Below are 21,271 nucleotides of genomic sequence, written 5' to 3' on the forward strand. Positions count from 1 at the left end.
AAAAAAGATGGGGGAGGTTGATGATATGAACATCAACAAATGAAATTAACATTGGAAGGAAAGGAAAGAATGAAAAAAATGGGAGAATATTGGTGACAAGAGCACCAATAGTTGAAAAAAAAAAAACAAAATGAAAAGAAAAAGAAGAAAAAGAAGTTCAAGAGAAAGATTTTGAAATTTGCTTATGACATGGGCATTAGCAGAGATGATTGGTGACATGAGCATCAATAAAAAGAATGATATTGGATAAAGATATGTGAAGAAGAAAAATGAAAAAGTTCAGATTAGGGGAAGTGAGTTGGTAACATGGGTAGGGATGGCAATGGGGCGGGTCTGGGTCGGGTCCACCTGGACCCAGACCTAGACCCGTTTATTTTTCACAGACCCAGACCCACCCCAGACCCGTTGGGTCTAGATTTTTCAGACCCAGACCCAGACCCGCTGGGTCTAGCGGGTCCATGGATCCTTACTGGGTCATAAATGGGTCCTTCTTAGTTTTAAGTTTTCATCACATTTTTAAATATATGTAATTAAAAAATTTCCCCCTAATATATATAGGTTCTTGTATCCATGGTTAAAGAATTCTCTAAATAAAATTTTAAGAATTAACTGATAAAATATTAAAATGTTACAACTTATAAAGTTAATGTCTCTCATATAATTTTAGAGTTTAGGTAAAAAAAAAAATCTAATATGTAAATGGGTCCGCGGGGAGGGTCTGGGTCTAGCATATGTGGACCCGGACCCAAACCCGACCCACGCTCTTCGGGACCTAGACCCGACCCGGACCCATTGGGTCTAAAATTTCTAGACCCAAACCCTTATAAATGGGTCGGGTCCTGGCGGGTATGGGTCGGGTCCGGGACCCATTGCCATCCCTAAACATGGGTACCAACACAAAACAATAAAGATGAAGAAAATGTGATGAAGCTAAGAAATAAAGATAGAATGGTTGGTAACAAGAGTACCAACCTAAAGACAAAAAGAAAAATCAAGATCGGAGATTGTTGATGACAAGGCCATCAATGGAAGAATAATTTGAAGTACAAGAATTTTCAAGATTAAGGGGGAGTGATGAAAGTTAATCTAGAAAATTCTAGATAGGTCATGTAATGTAAGGAAAAATCTTATATGCATGTCTTAATTTGTCTAGAAAAATCTTGTAAAATATCTATGTAAAAAAAAAAATCTAAGTTCAGAATATTTGAGTGTGTGTTAGAAATATCAAGGTCTAGAAAAATCTAGAAACTAAGGTACAACAACTATAAATATGTTGTATGTGTATGAGTTAGAGATGAGCTCAAATGAGAGGGAGCCAAACAAGTGAGCTCCACACAAAATTTAATTATCAATGAAAATGAAATTTTATGATACTATTCGGGTCCATCAAAACTTCCGTGTGCGCCACAAATTCTATCAATAGGATCCACAATATTGGGATTCGAGTTTATAATATCATAACCTAAAGTTCTATAATACTCTCTAGTAATACGTATAGACGACTCAATAGAATGAATTTATTATCTCCATAATATGATCAATAATATAATTAGTAATTGCATTTAAGTTGAGGACATAAATCCTTCATGATCTTCTTCTTCAAGACCGGCTTTTGCCTGGACTTACATTCCCCATATTTAAGCAACTATTTTCCTATCAATTCATCATCACAACTAAATTTTAAGATTCCACAATTTATAACATACTCAGAGACACAAATTTGATCGAAAATTTCCAAAGATTGCAGACCTTGTAAAACTATCAAGAAAACAAAAACCCTAAATAGTAGAACTATCAAAGAAAACTTTTAAAAAGTAAAAAAAAAATGAAAAAATGGTAATTACAAAAGTTCCAAAAGCTATGAAATTTCGAAACTAAATAATATAAGTTCAAGAAATAAGTGAAAATTTAAAACAACACACCCTTACAGTTTGTTTGGTAGAAGGAATTTGGAAGGAAAGGAAAGGAAATGGAAGGAAATTTATTACTTTCCAATGTTTGGTTCATTAAAAAAAATTAAGTGAAAGGAAATGGGAGGAATTGGAAGGAAAAACTCTTTAATAAAATTTCACTTTCCTTTCCTCCCAAAAGCGGGGGAATTCGGAAGGAAAGAGAAAATTTATACCAAACATGGGAAATTAAGGTTTTTTTTCCTTTCTCTTCCATTCTTTTCCTTTCTCTCCCCTTCCTTTCTCTTCCCTTTCTTTCCTTTACTAAAAATGAACCAAACACACTGTTAGTCACTCTAAATTATATAAGTGAAAGTTGACTTCGTAGTTTGTAAATAATATACATGTTGCATGAAATCTTTGAGAAACCCTAATTAAAATCAATACAATAAAAGCAAAAACACGTAAATCTTGAATGTAAGCAAACATGAAGAATAACATGCAAATATATATGCGAAGGAAAGAGAGAGGGGGATAGCAGCTACATGGAAGATCAAGATAGGAGAGGCAACTAAACTATGAAAATTGGAAGGTAAGACAGAGCAAAAGACTGATTTATACTTGTAGTAGTTGTACTAACAGGTGAAGTTTGAAAACGAAGGGGTGGATGAGAGAACCTCGTTCATATTATTATGAGTTTCCAGTTTCCCCTCGCCCTCGGTAAAGTTTTCATCTACCTCTCAACTACCAATCCGTAGATTATACACCAAGGTGTAGGATGAGCATCCTACACCTTGTCCAAAACTACGTAGTTTTGATGGTTTTAGGGGAGCCAAAAGTTGGCAGGCTTTTGGTAGTAATTATGAAAGTGGGCAGCTCTTTCTCTCTCATCACTCACTCATTCCCTCCCTTTCTCTCTCATTTATTTTTCAAGAACCATTTCAATTCTCTCTCTCCTTTTATTTTGTTCTTCATTTATTTCTCCCTTATTTTCATTCATTTGTATTATAAATTTCCAAATGTTGATATTTGATTTTATTTTATGTTTTGCATTTTTAAAACTTTTTTTGATGTACAAATGCATATGGTTTGATGTACAATAATATACGAGTGTACATTTGGGGATTTTCAGTGATCAAAGTAATGACCATCAGTGTACATTGTGATTTATCCTTATTTACGTTGGTTGCGGTACCTTTTTTATTATTATTAGCTCCACCTACAGTTGCATGTACATGCACGTACCTAGCATGTACACTTTGTTGACATTCATGTACATTAACTGGGTTAACGTTACAATCATGTTGTTATGTGTTGACCTTTTGTTTTAATACTCGTATTGAGTTTTTTTTTGTTTTGGATGTCTATTATTGTTCATTGTGTGTTATTGACGATTTTATGGGGGATGTCATTGTACATTTTGATTTTGTTAATGAACAACCACGAAGCCAAGAATGTACAAAGAAACATAATAGAATAAAAGTAACCCAATTCCTAAAGCTGATGTCAAGTGAGTAATTTGCAATCTTTGTACACTGGTGTGTTGATGTTTGTTCGCTAATGAAATTCAATATGTACAATTACAGTCCTATACCTCATAGTGCTCCAGGTGCCACAAAAAAAACTCAATATGGGTATTAAAACAAAAGGTCAATACATAACAACATGATTGTAACCCAGTTAATGTACATGAATGTCAACAAAGTGTACATGCAAGGTACGTGCATGTACATGCAACTGTATGTGGAGCTAATAATAAAAAAAGGTACCGCAACCAACGTAAATAAGGATAAATCACAATGTACACTGATGGTCATTACTTTGATCACTGAAAATAAGGATACATTATTGTTTGATTGAATGTTCACTGGATATGACTCAATGTACAATATTCTAGCAAGATTGTTCAATTATTAAGCCTGAATGTACAATGTTGTTATGACTGAATGTTCAAGTTATTTTATAGAGCTGACTTTGTTCTGTGTACATTAAATTGCGTTAATGATCATTGTGTATGACTAAATATACATTAGCTTCACTAACATGCATGCATAACATATTCTATAGACACAAACAAACAAAAAAAAAACTCAATATGGGTACTAGATTAAAAGGTCAACACATAAACATGATTGTAACCCACTTAATGTACATGAATGTCAACAAAGTGTACATGCATGTACGTGCATGTACATGCAACTGTAGGTGAGCTAATAAAAAAAAAGGTTCCAACCAACGTAAATAAGGATAATCACAATGTACACTGATGGTCAATACTTTGATCACTGAAAATCCCCAAATGTACACTCGTATATTATTGTACATCAAACCATATGCATTTGTACATTAAAAAAAGTTTTAAAAATGCAAAACAGAATATAAAATCAAATATCAACATTTGGAAATTTAAAATAGAAATGAATGAAAATAAGGGAGAAATAAATGAAGAACAAAATAAATGAGAGAGATAATTGAAATGGTTCTTGAAAAATAAATGAGAGAGAAAAAGAGGGAATGAGTGAGTGATGAGAGAGAAAGAGCTGGCCTACCTAAAAATTCTGCCAAAAGCCTGCCAAATTTTGGCCCTCCTAAAAGCATCAAAACTACGTAGTTTTGGCCAAGGTGTAGGTTCCTCATCCTACACCCTGGTGCAGGATCTAAATTGCCCTCAACTACTACGTGGGTTCCTTTTCCAAATACATCTATGAATACTTTGTTTTAAATATAAAAAAACAATCAATCAATAAAATATATTATATCATATAACTACTATATAAAAAATAGTATAAAAGCCAGCTCATGAGGTTGCGTCCTCTCAACAAAAAAAGCTTATGTTGTCGCGATATTTGGCGTCCTCATTAGACGCCATTTGTCACACTCATTGGACGCGATTTTTCGCACTCATTAAGTGCCATTTGTGGCACTCATTTAAGTGACATTTGTGGCACTCATTGAATACCATTTGTTGCGCTTATTAAGTGCCATGTTATATTATTTTTTAATATAAAAATAGTTCTAAATTGATTAAAATACAAATATAAAGTTGGGTTCTCAATGAAAAACTTAAAAATATATAGTAAAATTATAACTTTTGTGCCACTGGAAAGTGTTTAAAAAATATTTTAAAATAAGATTCATTTATACAATATTTAAAATACTATATTAAAGTAACATATAAAAAGAAGATATTGACTATATTAGCGTGTTAAAGTAACCTACTGCAATCAGAATTACGGATTCAATTAGAATTAGGGTTACAATATTTAGGTAACCTATTGCAATTGGAATTATGGATTCAATTAGAATTAGGGTTGTTATAAGAGATTCAATTAGAATTAGGGTTGTTCTACAAAATCTATTCATGTTAGAATTAGAATATTCATGCTTATATATACTAGATTGTCAATAGTAGTATATAAAGTAGCGTACAAAAGTCAGCTCATGAGGTCGCGACATTTGGCGTCCTCATTGACGCTATTTGTCGTGCTCATTAAGTACCATGTCATATTTTTTTTAAAATATAAATAGAGTTCTAAATTGATTAAAATACAAAGATAGAGTTGGATTCACAATGAAAAAAAAAATTTTAATACAATAAATTGATTATAACTTTTAATATTTAGTTCGTAAAATAATAATTTTTGTACCATTAGAAAGTGTTTAAAAAGTACTTTAAAATAAGATCCATTTATACTATATTTAAAATTTTATATTAAAGTAATTTATCAAAGGAAATCTTAGTTATACTAACGTATTAAAGTGACCTACTGAAACTAGATATAACAATTCAATTACAATTAGATAATGACAAAATCATATTGTAACTTTTAGTTATTCTATGTTAGGCAAAACTAACAGCCAAAAATAGGGGTGTAAATGTTTACAACTCTACCTCTTCTTCACGAATAGCCCGGGCATTTTCCCGGGTCCCAATACTAGTAACTAATATATAAAGCAGAGTACAAAAGCCAGCGCATAACGTCGCGACATTTGCGTCCTGATTGGACGCATTTGTCGCACTCATTAAGTAAAATGTCATTTTTTTTTTGAATATAAATAGAGTCCTAAATTGATTAAAATACAAATAGTGAGTTGGGTTCATAATGAAAAGATTTAAATATAGTAAATTGATTATAACTTTTAATATATAATTAGTAAAATTGGAATATTTGTATCATTGAAAAGTGTTTAAAAAGTACTTTAAAATAAGATACATTTATACTATATTTACAATTTTATGCTAAAGTAACATATAAAAGAAAATATTGACTATACTAACATACTAAAGTAATCTGATGCAATTGGAGTTAGGGATTTATCCAAATCTGCTCTGCCAGACCAGGCGATGGATCACCCGCCCGGGGGGATGAGGTTTCTTTCTTCACCCATTTTTTTCCTTGCGGGCCCGACACTCCCGGGGGAACCTTTTTCTCAGCAGGTTTCGGTTTCCGCAACGTGTGGGGATTCTTTTTTATGTTTTATATAAATACCCTAACCCAAAACCGAGTTATTTATTTTTCTCCTTAATAACCCTAAAACACAAGCCTACCCTATTCTCTCGCTCTAAGATTTGAGAAGTTCTTGAGAAATACCAATCTTTAATCCAGGTGCACGGAGTCAGAGATAGTTCGTTCCCCAAGGTTCACACAACTATCACTGACTGCGTGCACTCGGATCAAAGATTGGTATTTCTCAAGAAATACTCAAATCTTAGAGAGAATAGGGTAGATTTGTGTTTTAGGATTATTGAAGAGAATAATAATTATTAACTCGATTATGGAATAAGGTATTTATATAAAACATAAAAAAAGAGTCCCCACAAGTTGCGGAAATCGAAACCCGCTAAGAAAAAGGGTCGCCCGGGTGGATCGGGTGGAGACCGCTTGGTCAGTCCCGCAAGGAAAAACTGGGCGAAGAAGGAAACCTCCTCCCGCCTGGGCAAGGGATCCATCGCCCTGTTGGGCGGACCAAACCTGGCTGAAACTCGTCTCGCCCGGGCAGGTATGGCGGACCCTCGCCTGGTTGGGCGCAACGAACCAGATTTGAATTTCGCATTTACTTGGATGTTATCCAACAATTCCCCACAAACGCGAAGTTAGGAAAACAAGAAATGAGCAGTAAAGGGAAAGTTTAATGCTTACATATTAGTGTCCGAGGATTGAACTAACAAGTTAGTGAGATGGGGTGTCTCCTCACCAATAATTATCCTAGGATTGAACTTTCAGGAGAGAGGAGGGACCCGATATCACATATTTTACTTTCAATGCTTTAGAAAAATCACGTTATCATTAAGTTGTTCCATGAAAAACCTACAACATAGTTAAACATATAATTCATTTTCCCTCCAAGACAAATCACATGTCTTTCAAATGATTTTGAACATTATATAGTTCAATAATAATGGCCACCACCTTAGGATTACAAAGAGTGCTCTAGAATGCCTACAAGAAAGATATTCAAGAAAAGGAGGCTATCCCTTCACACTCATCCACAATGTTCTATTACGTTCAAATGAATTGAATCGGTCGTAAATTAAAGGTCATAGAAACATCATGTCCATTACGTTCAAATAAATTGAATCAGCTAAAGGCCATGAACACTAAATCTCAAAAATATACACATGCAACTTGTTCAACACGAATCACTCAAATTAGAGTAAAGAGTATATCAATGAGAAATCATAAATAAGTTCAGTATAGAATTCAAGAATGCAATAACCTACACAAGTTTCAAACCCATTCCTCCTGAAAATTATAATACTAACTTCCTGCTTAATCATTTAGTAAAATAAAGGATCAACCAAATTCCTTTCAGTTTTTGCAAACACTAGAGAGATGACACCATTCACAATAAATTGCCTCATAGACTCATGTCTGATTCGAGTTTGCCTTTTCTTGCCATTATAAACATTGTTATTGGCAACCTCTATCGTAGCTTGTGTATCACAGTGAATTGACAAAGAAGGAGCTAGTCTCCCCTACAAAGGAATATCTGCCAAAACGTTCCTCAACCAATAAACCTCTTGAATAGCAAGATCCAAGGCAATGAACTCAACTTCAATAATAGATCGACCTATATATATCTGCTTTCTAGGCTTCCATGATACCGCACTTCCATTCAGAGTGAACACATAACCACTAGTAGAACGCACCTCATCACTATCAGTCACCCAATTAGTATCACATTATCCTTCCAGGTTAGTTGGAAACCCCACGAAGACTAACCCCCGTTCCATGGTTCCTCTTAAATATCTCAATAGTCTTTTAAGAGCTTTCCAGTGATCCAAACTAGGATTATGAGAGTATCTACTGGGCCTACTCACTGCATAAGCAATGTCCAGACGAGTGCAGTTCATCAGAAATATTATAGTACCTATAACCTTTGCATACTCACTTTGTGACATACGATCACCATTATTCTTGAGTAACTGAACACTAGAATCATAAGGAGTCATGACTGGAGGATCATCAAAATAGTCAAATTTCTTTAACACTTTCTCCACATAATTAGATTTGGACAGTTAATAACCCTTAGGAGTTTCAACAACTTTTACCCCTAATATCACATTGACTACACCCAGTCCTTCATCTCAAACTTAGAAGACAAGAATCTCTTAATTTCCTCTATGGCATCAAGACTTACACTAAACATAAGCATGTCATTAACATATAAGCGTATGAATATACAATCAGAGCCTATTATCTTTGAGTACACACATGCATCTAAGCCATCCACAACAAATCCAAAACCAGTGATAGTCTTATGAAATTTTTCATACCACTGTTTTGGGGCCTACTTGAGGCCATAGAGAGAATTCTTCCGCCTGCACACTTTATGCTCCAATCAGGAGGTTATTCCCTATATATTTCTTCATCAAGATCTTCATTCTGAAAGGTTGTCTTTATATCCATTTGATGCACAAACAGGTTAACTGAAGAAGCTGATACAATGATGGAAATGATGGAATTCAACTCACTGTTGACTGCTTCCCTCCAGAAACTAACATCCATGGAACTCATGGCTTCTTTGAATGTCTTTGGATCCTCACCCAGCATAAACAAGGACATGTCCATGACCCCTGAAGCTTCAAACTCGAACATAAATGCAATAATGAAATTCGGATCATAACTTGATTCCACCATTTGACTCTTACTTCTTCTAGGCTCATCTGACGGACCTAGCTCACTCGAAGTAACGAAAGGACCTGCATCACCAGACGGAACCCCAGAGTAGTAGCGTTTTCACTATGTCAATATTCCTTCAAAGGAATTAAATACCTCTTCAAAGAATGCAACATCTCGAGCTTCATACACAGACTTGTCATCCAATCTAAGAGATCTATAGGCAACACTATTTTCAACATAACCGATAAAAACAATATCAAACGTTATGGCTCCTATAGTAGTCCTCTTGAACGAGGGCATACCTACTTTAGCTAGACACCCCCATACTTTCATGAATTTCATATTGGGCACAAAATATCTCCATAGCTCAATTGGAGTCTTGTCTAACTTCTTATGAGATACACTGTTCAATATATAGTTTGCAGATAGGACAACTTCCCCCCACATATTATCAGGGAAACCATAACTTAAAAGCATTGCATTCATCATTTCCTTCAAAGTTCTATTCTTCCTTTCTACTATGCCATTATGCTGAGGGGTATATGGTGTAGAGACCTCATGAATAATGCCATCTTTCTCACATAGATAATCCTTAAGGAAATCAGAACCATATTCCCCTCCACGATCAGACTGAAGCCTTTGAATTTTTCGATCCAATTGATTTTCATCTTCTGCCTTATACACCATGAATTTCTGTTCAGCCTCATCCTTAGACTTTAACAAGAAAACTCTACAATACCTTGAACAATCATCCACAAAGGTAATATAATATATCTTACCACCCTGACTTTCAAGATTTTTTTAAGTCTGCCAGATTAGTGTGAATTAGTTGTAATAGTTTTAAACACTCTATTAGTAACTGGTTTAAAATGCTTTCTTACAAATTTTGCCTCAGCACACACTTCACATTTGTAAAGTCCATCATCAATCACATCACGCAATAGGTTCATTTTCCGAAGATGATTTATTGAACCAACCCCCACATGACCCAAACAACAGTGCCACATATTTACAAACCCAATAATATAAGCAAAAGAAGGAATCTTATTCATTGAAACTGGAGTTACAATGTCCAAAACAAACAGACCAGAATTAACATAACCCTCCTCAATAAACTCGCTATTCCGAATCAACACTAGCTTATTTGCATCAAAAACCAACTTGACACCTGCTTTATTAAGCAAAATATCAGAGATTAAATTTCTACGAATGTAGGGGACATAGGAAACATTAAGGAGAGCTAATGATTTCCAAGAGGTCAACTTTAGGAGAACTTTCCCTTTTCCGAGAACTTCAGATTTGCTATCATTTCTCATATAGATTTTGGGGACCTCCATTCACCTCTTCAAATTCCATAAATATGTCTTGTTTTCACAAAAGTGACGAGAGGTTCCCGTTCTACTATCCTCTAAGAATTATTCTCTACCAAATTAACCTCATAAATAATTGCAACAACAAGCTCATCTACCTCTGCTAGATTTGCTTGACGTTTGTCTTGATCCTTCGAGCCTTGGCCCGACCCAGTGCATTTCTTTTTGGTTGGACAAACATAATCATAGTGATCCGGCTTGCCAGAGTTGTAACAACACCCCGATCGACTTCTTCTCAATCCTCCCATTACGCTTGAACTTTCCCCTGTCAAGGAGCTTTTGACCCTTCTCAATGAACTTTTTGGAATTTCCTCTTCGCTTCCCAGAACCCGAGCCAGGCCCAGATATAACTTCAACCAGATTAGCCTTAACTGCCAGTTTGTTTGCAGTTGGGCCTACTGAGTCTTTCAATCTAGTAGCCTCTTCAAATTTGCATGTGACCAATTAACTCCTCCATAGTCATATCCCTTTTCTTATGTTTTAGATGATTTCGATAATTGTTCCATGATTCAGGCAACTTTTCAATCAGAACATTAGCTTGAAGAATTTCACACATCTTCATCCCTTCACCAAGAACTTCGGCAACTAAATTCTCATACACATGAACTTGATCGATGATTGGTTTATTATCTACCAATATAAAGTTCAACCATTTTCCAATAATATACTTCTTTTTTCCCTGCATCATCACCACCATACTTTTTCTCCAATGAGATCCATATTGATTTTGTAGTCTTATAGGATACAAAACAAAAACAAATATGGGGTTTGTCATTAGGTTCATCATGTTTCCCTTCATAATCTTATTATCCCTAACAAATTTTTCCATACTTATCCCTCCATCAGATTTAGAGATTTTTCCAGATTTCTCCTTGGCAGGAGTATCAATAATAACAACAGTTTTAGATGTAGAATCTACACCATCCTTTCCAGTAGGTAGATCATTAAACACACGTAGTCATGATCTACTTGTTCACATGCTATCATGAACTTTAGTGACCACCTTCTATAGTTATGTCCATCGAAAGGTTCTAACTTTGACATATTAGTGAAAAATCTATTCTGAGAACTAGACATGATTTCAACATAAAAATTCGTTTCTAAATTGTAAGTTGTAAATTTGCAGAAATCAAATAACTGAAAATTGAATTACAAGAACAAGTTGCGTCGTGGTATGATGGCCACTGCCTTCAAAACGAATTTCGCCGCCACCGGTGCGGATTCACGATGATGTTTGTCCCCCAAGGTTCACACAACAATCTTTGATCCAGGTGCACGGAGTCAAATATAGTTGTGCGAACCTTGGGGGACGAACGTCATCGTGAATCCGCACCGGTGGTGGCGATATTCGTTTCTAAAGCAGTGACAACTATACCACGACACAACTCGTTCTTGTAATTCAGTTTTAAGTTATTTTGATATCTGCAGATTTACAAGTTACAATTTAGAAATGAATTTTTATGTGAAATTATGTCTAATTCTCATAATAGATTTTTCCCTGATATGTCAAAGTTGGACTTTTAGATAGACATGACTATAAAAGGTGGTCACTAAAGTTCATGATCGCATGTGAACAAGTAGATCTTGACTATGTGTTATTTAATGATCCGCTTGCTGGAAAGGACGATGCAGATTCTACATCTAAAATTGTTGTTATTGCTGATACTCCTGCCAAGGAGAAATCTGAAAAAACCTCTAAATCTGATGGAGGGATAAGTATGAAAAAAATTTCATGGATAATAAGAATGTGAAGGGAAACATGTTGAACCTAATAACAAACCCCATATTTGATTTATTTGTATCCTATAAGACTGAAAAATTAATATGAATCTCGTTAGAGAAAAAGTATGGTGGTGATGATGCAGAGAAAAAGAAGTATGTTGTTGGGAATTAGTTGAACTTCAAATTGGTAGATAATAAACCATCATGAATCAAGTTCATGTGTATGAAATTTTAGTTATTAAAGTTCTTGCTGAAGGGTTGAAGATGTGTGAAATTCTTCAAGATAATGTTCTGATTGAAAAGTTGCCTGAATCATGGAACAATTATCGAATCATCTAAAACACAAGAAAAGGGATATGACTCTGGAGGAGTTAATTGGTCACATGCAAATTGAAGAGGCTAATAGATTGAAAGACTCAGTAGCCCCAACTGCAAACAAACTGGCAGTTAAGGCTCGTCTGGTTGAAGCTGGATCTAGGCCTGGCTCGGGTTCTGGGAAGCCGAGAGGAGATTCCAAAAAGTTCATCAAGAAGGGTAAAAAGCCCCTTGACAGGGGAAAGTTCAAGCGCAATGTGGGAGGATAGAGAAGAAGTCGGGGTACTGTTACAACTGTGGCAAGCCGGGTCACCATGCTTATGTTTGTCCAACCAAAAAGAAAGGCACTGGGCCAGGTCAAGGCTCGAAGGATCAAGACAAAGGTCAAGCAAATCTAGAGGCAGATGAGCTTGTTGTTGCAATGATTTCTAAGGTTTATCTGGTGGAGAATAATTCGGATTGGATAGTAGACACGGAAGCCTCCCATCAATTCTGTGCAAACAAAGACCTATTTGTATAATTTGAAGAGGTTAATGGGGGTCACCAAGTCTATATGGTAAATGACAACAAATCTCAAGTGCTCGAAAAAGGGAAAGCTCTCCTAAAGCTGACATCCGGGAAATCATTAGTTCTCCTTAATGTTTCCTATGCCCCCTTCCTTCGTAGAAATTTAATTTTTGGTAGTTTGCTTAATATAGCATGTGTCAAGTTGGTTTTTTATGCAAATAAGCTAGTGTTAGCTCGTAATAGCGAGTTTGTTTGGAAGGGTTATGTTAATTCTATTCTGTTTGTTTTGGACATTGTAACTCTAGTTTTAATGAATAAGAATCCTTCTTTTGCTTATATTGTTGGGTTTTTAAATATGTGGCACTGTCGTTTGGGTCATGTGGGGGTTGGTTCAATAAATCATCTTCGAAAAATGAACCTATTACATGATGTCATTGATGATGGACTTAACAAATGAGAAGTGTGTGCTGCGGCAAAATTTGTAATAAAAAATTTTAAACCAGTTACTAATAGAGTGTCTGAACTATTAGAACTAATTCACACTGATCTGGCAGACTCAAAAGGCTTCGGTCTGACCGTGGAGGGGAATATGAGTTTGATTTTCTTAAGGATCTATGTGAGAAAGCAAGAATAGAACTTTGAAGGAAATGATGAATGCAATGTTTTAAAGTTTTGGTCTCCCTGATAATATGTGGGGGGGGGGGGAAGTTGTCTTATCTGCAAACTATATATTAAATAGTATATCTCATAAGAAGTTACACAAGACTCCATTTGAGCTATGTAGAGGTTTTGTGCCCAATATGAAATTCATGAGATATGGGGGTGTCTAGCTAAAGTATGTATGCCCTCGTCTAAGAGGACTACTATAGGAGCCATGATGTTTGATGTTGTTTTCATCGGTTGTGTTGAAACTAGTGCTGCCTATAGATTTATGAGGTTGGATGACAAGTAAGCCCGTGTGCGAAGCTCGAGATGTTGCATTCATTGAAGAGGTATTTCGGAATTTGGACATAGTGAAAATGATTCCACTGTGGGGGTTCCGGTTGGTGATGCAGGTCCTTCGGTTACTTTGACTGAGTTAGGTCAGTCGAATGAGCCTAGAAGAAGTGCGAGGCAAAGGGTGGAATCAAGTTGTGGTCCGGATTTTACTACTGCATTTATGTCTAACTTTGAAGCTTTTAGAAGTCATGGACATGTCTTTTATAGTGGATGAGGATCCCAAGACATTTAAAGAAGCCATGAGGTCCATGAATGCTAGCTTTTGGAGGGAAGTAGTCAACAGTGAGTTGAATTCCATCATAGCGACTAAAACTTTGCAACTTGTAGATCTGCCTATAGGGAACATGCCGATCAGCTACAAATGAATTTTCAAGAGAAAATTGAAAATCGATGGGGACCGTGGAACGGTTCAAGGCAAGACTGGTTTCTAGAGGATTCACTCAAAAGTTTGGAGTGAATTATGTCTATACTTATTCACATGTGACTGAAAATTGCTATCATTCGTGTTTTATTTGCTTTGGCTTCTTCATTTAACCTGTTTATGCATCAAATGGATGTGATGATAACCTTTATGAATGGAGATCTCGATGAAGAAATATATATGGAACAACCTCCTGGTTGTGCAGTACCAGGGATGGAGCATAAGGCGTGCACGCTAAAGAAGTCTCTTTATGGCCTCAAGCAGACCCCAAAACAGTGGTATGAAAAATTTCATAATACTATCATTAGTTTTAGATTTGTTATGAATGGTTCAGATGCATGTGTGTATTCAAAGGTAATGGGCTCTGATTGCGTAATCATATGCTTATATGTTGATTACATGCTTCTGTTTAGTGCAAATCTTGATGACATTCAAGAACCTAAGATATTCTTATCCTCTAAATTTGAGATGAAGGACTTGGGTGTAGCCAATGTGATATTAGGGGTAAAAGTTGTTAGAACTCCTAAGTGTTATTTATTGTCCCAATCTCATTATATGGAGAAAGTGTTAAAAAAATTTAGTTGTTTTGATGGTCCTCCAGTTAGGGCTCCCTTTCATTCTAGTATTCAGTTGCTCAAGAATAATGGTGATGGTGTGTCGCAAAGTGAGTATGTGAAGGTTATAGGTAGTTTAATGTTTCTGATGAACTGCACTCGTCATGACATTGCTTATGCAGTGAGTAGGCTCAGTAGATACACTCATAATCCCAGTTTGGATCACTGGAAAGCTCTTAAAACACTATTGAGATATTTAAGATGAACCATGGACTAGGGGGTTAAACTTCGTGCGGTTTCCAACTAACCTAGAAGGATACTGTGATACTAATTGGGTGACTGATAGTGATGAGGTACGTTCTACTAGTGGTTATCTGTTCACTCTGAATTGAAGTGTAGTATCATGGAATTCTGCAAAGCAGACATGTATAGTTCGATCTACTATGGAAGCTGAGTTCCTTATCTTGTTTCTCAAGAGGTTGATTGATTAAGGAACCTTTTGGCAGATATTCCTTTGTGGGGGGAGACATCTCCTTCTGTGTTAGTTCATTGTGATTCATAGGTTGTGATAGGGGATGTCAATAACATTGTTTATAATGGCAAGAAAAAAGGCCCATTCGAGTCAGACATGAGTTTGTGAGGCAATTTATTGTGAATGGTGTCATCTCTCTAGAGTTTGTGAGAACTAAAAGGAATTCGGTCGATCCTTTTACTAAAGGATTGAGCAGGAAGTTAGTATTATAATTTTCAGGACGAATGGGTTTGAAACCTGTGTAGGTTATTGCATTCTTGAATTCTATATTGAATTCTATCCTGTGTAGGTTATTTCTCATTGATATACTCTTTACTCTAATTTGAGTGATTCTTGTTGTACAAGTTGCATGTGTATATTTTTGAGATTTGGTGTCCATGGCCTTTGGCTGATTCAATTTAATTGAACGTAATGGACAAGATGTTTCTATGACCTTCACGACCGATTCAATTCATTTGAACGTAATAGAACATCGTGGATGAGTGTGGAGGGATAGCCTACTTTTGTCAAATGTCTTTCTTGTAGGCATTCTAGAGCACTCTTTGTAATCCCAAGGTGGTGGCCAAGATCGTTGCACTATATAATGTTCAAAATCATTTGAAAGACGTGATTTATCTTCAAAATCATCCAAAATTATTCACCTAATAAATTTGTTTTAAACCCATTATTAACCTAGGGTACGGTGAGAAGTCATATTGACATATCATAATAAATATGTTGGCGATTACTCGAATGAAAGACAATCCTACATGAATAAACCCTAAGATTGAAAGCAATCACTTAAATAAGATGAACCAAAGTCAATCTAAACTACCTCGTTTGCACGCTCAATTGGTCCTAGTCGTTATGCCAATTTTATATGGCAAAACTGGATATCCTTTGACATATGTACAAGTACAACTTTATCCAAATAATACTGATAAAATAACGGATTAATAACTGGAGTAATATAGAAGGATAACTTAACATGTTTTTTTGGTTAATATATATTTTCAGAACTAGTAAGGAAGGATTAGCGTACATTACCTGTTATTATTGTAGTGCAATAGCTCGCCAAGCACATTCGGCATGCAGCCTCACCTACCAAAATCTTCTTATCACTGCAATATTTGAACATGCAAATTAAAATTATATTACCATTTAAAATAAGACAACAAAACCAGCTAATTTAGAAAATATGCGAAATTGCAAAATTCAAACATAGAAACAAATAACAATACTGCAACAGTGCAACTGACTTTAAGAAATATCGAAAGGTAAGAACTCAGAATTCTACAAACAAGATGAAAGTTAAAACCATTGACGAGCTTAAACCTATTAAAAAAGTCTTTATGTTATCTCGTCTGTTCTTTTTAATATCTGCTATTTTTATAACTGTTTTTCTCAAACAGACTAAAATTTATCTTTAAAGAAAAAAAAAAAAAGCACACATCACGCGTAAAATTTGCTAGTAAACTATAAACCTATAGATAAAAGGTTCTTTGTTATACATCTTTAAAAAAATATTATTCATGGGAAAAACCAGTTTCTGAAAACAACAAAATTCCATATAGAAGAGCATATATATCTATGTTGACCAAAACCATCTTAAATGAATTAATGAAATATAACCAATAAACTGTAAGAAATTGCGTCAACACTTACATATGACACTCAACAGCACTTCCATGTCTGCAGAAAGGGCAAGGAAATTCAGGTTCTGTTTGGTAGGGCGTAAAACGTTTTTCTAGAAAATTATTTTTTTCTATTTTTAGTTTTACATTGTTTGGTGGCAAAGGAGTGTAAAACTATTTTCCTTTGGAGTAAAATTACACTCCCAATGATGGAAAACCATTTTCCCTTCAAAATGAAGGGAAAACTGTTTTCCTTATCTTTCTTACACACTCCTCTCACTACCTCCTTATTTTCCCTTTCATATTTCTTTCATTTTCATTATTTTGCTTACATGGAACCAAACAACGGAAAACTAATTTTGGAATTGTGTTTTCCATTGTAAATTATTTTCCATGAAAATCATTTTACATTGAAAATGTTTTACGCCCTACCAAACGGAGCCTGAGTGTCAAGTTTGATCTTCTTCTTCACCGGCTTTTGCCTGGACTTACGCTTCCCCATTAAACAAGCAACAATTCTCCTGTCAATTCATCATCACAACTAAATTTTAAGATAAGTTTTAATATTATGCCTGATTCACCTAAAAAATCAGAAGCATTGAGGGGTTGGAAAGAAAAGTTGTTTTCATGTAGTATTTTGATGATTATAAACAAATGATGATTATCTAACTAACATGTGTGTTTGAGATGTGCATATTACATTAACATGAAACAAGTCATCAAAGGTTGAATATATCACATCATGAAGGTCTTCCCACAAGTGAAGTTCCTAAAAGAGTTCCTATAAGGAACACAATAGAGGGTTCCTAGGTACATCCTATGAGGAACATTGAATATGAAGTTCAGGAGCAGTTCCTGAGTGGGAGCAGCAATATAACATTTCAGAGTTGAAACAAGAAGCAGGAACTATGAGTGCGAAGTTTCTTAAAGGAACTAGCACACTGAAGTTCCAAAGGTGGAGCTATCAACATGCGGTTCTTGAGTTGGAGCAGCATGGAGCATGAAGGCAGAAAATATGAGTTTATTTTCTAGGATTCATGTAAGTAATGGAAACATGAAAGGTAAGGAACAAGGTCTAAAGGAACTCGTAAGGTCAAAGGAACTCGTGGAACTTAAGTCAAAAGTATTTAAGAGTCAATAAATCTGATGCATATTATTATCTTAATCTATAAGAATTTATTTAGAGTTTATTTCTTAATAAATCTCTACGTGGTTAAATATTTATAAATAATATGCGTTAGTTGTTTTAGGATAAGTTTTAGTTTTAAAATAAAAGATAAGTTTTAAATAAAATAGTTTAATAAAATCGGTTTCTTTAGGAATCTGATTTTATTAATTTAATTTTATCTTTTTAGTTTTTGGAAAATAAAAAGGCTAGATTTACAATACGTATAATGAGTGTTGTTAAAGAACTTGTCTGTCTGTTCCTCTCTAAAGAAATAGACGTGCTGGTCTATCAATTCAAGTTAAAGGAACAAAGTAGTAGTCAAAGGAACTAGGCGTGTAAAATATTGTGCAACGCTTAAAAGGATTTTGTTGAGTTTTGTTGGCTATATTTTAGGAAAATGATTTTATATGGTACACATCTGATATTAAAGAAAATATCTTATATATAAAAGATTTTATCTTTATTCCAAAATAAAATCATTTTCGAATTTACAAGAAAATATTTTAAATATATTATTTGATAAAAAGATTAAATTTTGATGTTATTAATTAAAATAGTTTTTAATTAAAAATCAAATTTAAATTACGGTTGCATAAGTAAAGGCTAGATTTTAGGAAGCAGTAACGTAATTCTCTCCCACGTTTAACAGTGATCATGGAGATCATGGGATGATTGAGGAACGTGTTCCTTGAGTAAGGAACATCATGGATAATGGTTTAACCACTAACACATGATTAATCCCACGTTCATTCTAAAAGACTGCTATAAATATACAAGTTCAATTGAGTTTCAAATTGTCTGACTGTGTCTTTCCATAGTGTTAGACTTATGTCATTCCATAAGTTTGGTTAAGGAATAGCGTTATACAAAAGAAATATATTTTCTATTCCTTGTTTGAGTCAGTTCGTTTGAGTTTCAAGTTCCTACGAGTGCCATGTTCCTTTACAGTTATTCAGTTTCTATATACTAGAGTTAAACCAAATTATCAAGTGTCTGTATTTGAGTTTGGGGTTAAAGGGTTTGAGTGAACTCTTGTAATGGGAACTTGGTAAAGGGTTTGAGTGAATTCTTGTATCAAGTTCGAGTTAGGAACTTGAGTAAGTTCGAGTTAGGAACTTAATAAGTTCTTATTGTGTATCGTAGACTTAGGGTGAAGTCTATCTAGGGGTGAAGGGTTTGAGTAAACCTTTTGTAAAGAGTTGTGGGAACTCTTGAAAGACTTAGAGTTAAGTCTAGAGTATAGAGTGGAGATTGTGAGAGAGTTGGAGTTCCGAGTGGAACTTGAGTATGTAATAGGTTGAATCATAGGAGATTTCCTATTATAGTGAAGAGTTTAAATCCTGAGTAGGTCGTGGTTTTTCTTCTTGTATTGAGACAAGAAGTTTCCACGTAAAAATCTCTCTTGCACTTTCAGTTCCTTATTGCTTATGTTTTAAATTCCGCATTATTTGGGCAATAAGTTCCACACTACAATTCACCCCCCTCTTGTAGTGTTCCTAGTGAAATAACAATTGGTATCAGAGCCGGAACTCATTGATAAGCAGGAAACTCTGTTGAGTTAAGTTCCTGCAAGAAGAAACAACACGTACGAGAAAGGAACTCCACCCGATGTCATTCAAAGGAACAAGTGAAGGCTGACTTTTTATACACAAATTAAAAGTCACTCAAGGATTATGAACAACCCCTTTGATGTAAGTATCTCTTCCTTGAGATATTCTTTATACGTATATATTACATTGGAATTTGTTCCTTATAGTATTTCTAGTAAGATTGTTTTATTTGGTTTTGATGGTTTTATAGAAATTTAGGATAACTTTAGCATTGTTTTCTAAAGACAAAATTCAGATTTCCAATTTCTTTAAAATATCAAAGAATCATTTACTAGAAATGGTTGAAGGAACAAGTTATATGGAACAATGCATATTTGTGTCTTTGGAACTTGGTTTCTCATCTTAAGGAAAATCCATTATTTTTGGCATGTTATATCGCGCTCATATTGTTATTCATTTGCCAAATGATAGTTTTATTATGCATCATGAGTATTTGAAATATTTCTTATATCGGTACATGATGCTCCTTGTTAGTAGTTATAGATATGTGCGTGCATCATGAATATGGATATTTTATGTTGCTCCTACTAATAAGAAAGGACCCAACATATATATGGGTATCAAAAACCAAGAACTTGCTTATTTTGTAGGTAATGTGAAAGGAACTGACATCTCTTGATGTAGAGGTTAGTTGTTTCTAGAAAGTAGTTCTAGACATGAGTTCCTATGACTACAAAAGCTAGAAAAAGTATGTAAAGGTGAAATATATTTCTTAGGAAATTGAGTAATAATCTTTACATACTATATATCTTGGTCATTATTATTATCAAATTTGATTTTTGATATCTCTTATAAATACATGATTGAAGAAGGTTATGAAAGAGAAGTTGTTTTATGATTGTTACATATATATGAATTATTTCAATCTAACTTCTCTTCAAGTTTTTGTGCAAGTAAAATTATATCTTGTAGGTTTGTCTACGGATATAATTAATATTGGTAAAGGAACTTATGGATGTAATAAGAGAATGATTATTATCAGTTCCTCTTAAAGGAACAGACGTATTGGCACAACTAAAATGATTCAAATGAACTCTAATATAGTCATAAGAACGTAGTAATTGAGCATGAATCAACAGTTAATTTATATTCACGTCCTAATGGTAATAGAAGTTTAAGGCTAAAATTTAGGAAGGTTTTAAGAAAAAGATTTTAACTAAGTTAAATCATTTATATTAAAGAGAAACCTTCTTAGATATTATTTAAAAAAATTGAAATTAAACTCTTATTTAAAATAAGAGAAGATAATAAGAAATCATGCTTAACAATTTCCTAGAATTTAGGAAAGTGAGATACTGGATATAACACGTTATATTGAACGTATACAAAGTGGTGCATGATGTGCTTATTCCTCAAGGAAAGGAACAACGTGTAAATCCATGATCCTATGATTTAATCTCACGTTTAATCCAAATGACTATTATAAGGGAACTTAATGAAGTTCTAA

The sequence above is a fragment of the Beta vulgaris genome, chromosome 4 (genome assembly GCF_026745355.1).
Source record: "Beta vulgaris subsp. vulgaris cultivar EL10 chromosome 4, EL10.2, whole genome shotgun sequence".
NCBI classification, from domain to species: domain Eukaryota; kingdom Viridiplantae; phylum Streptophyta; class Magnoliopsida; order Caryophyllales; family Amaranthaceae; genus Beta; species Beta vulgaris.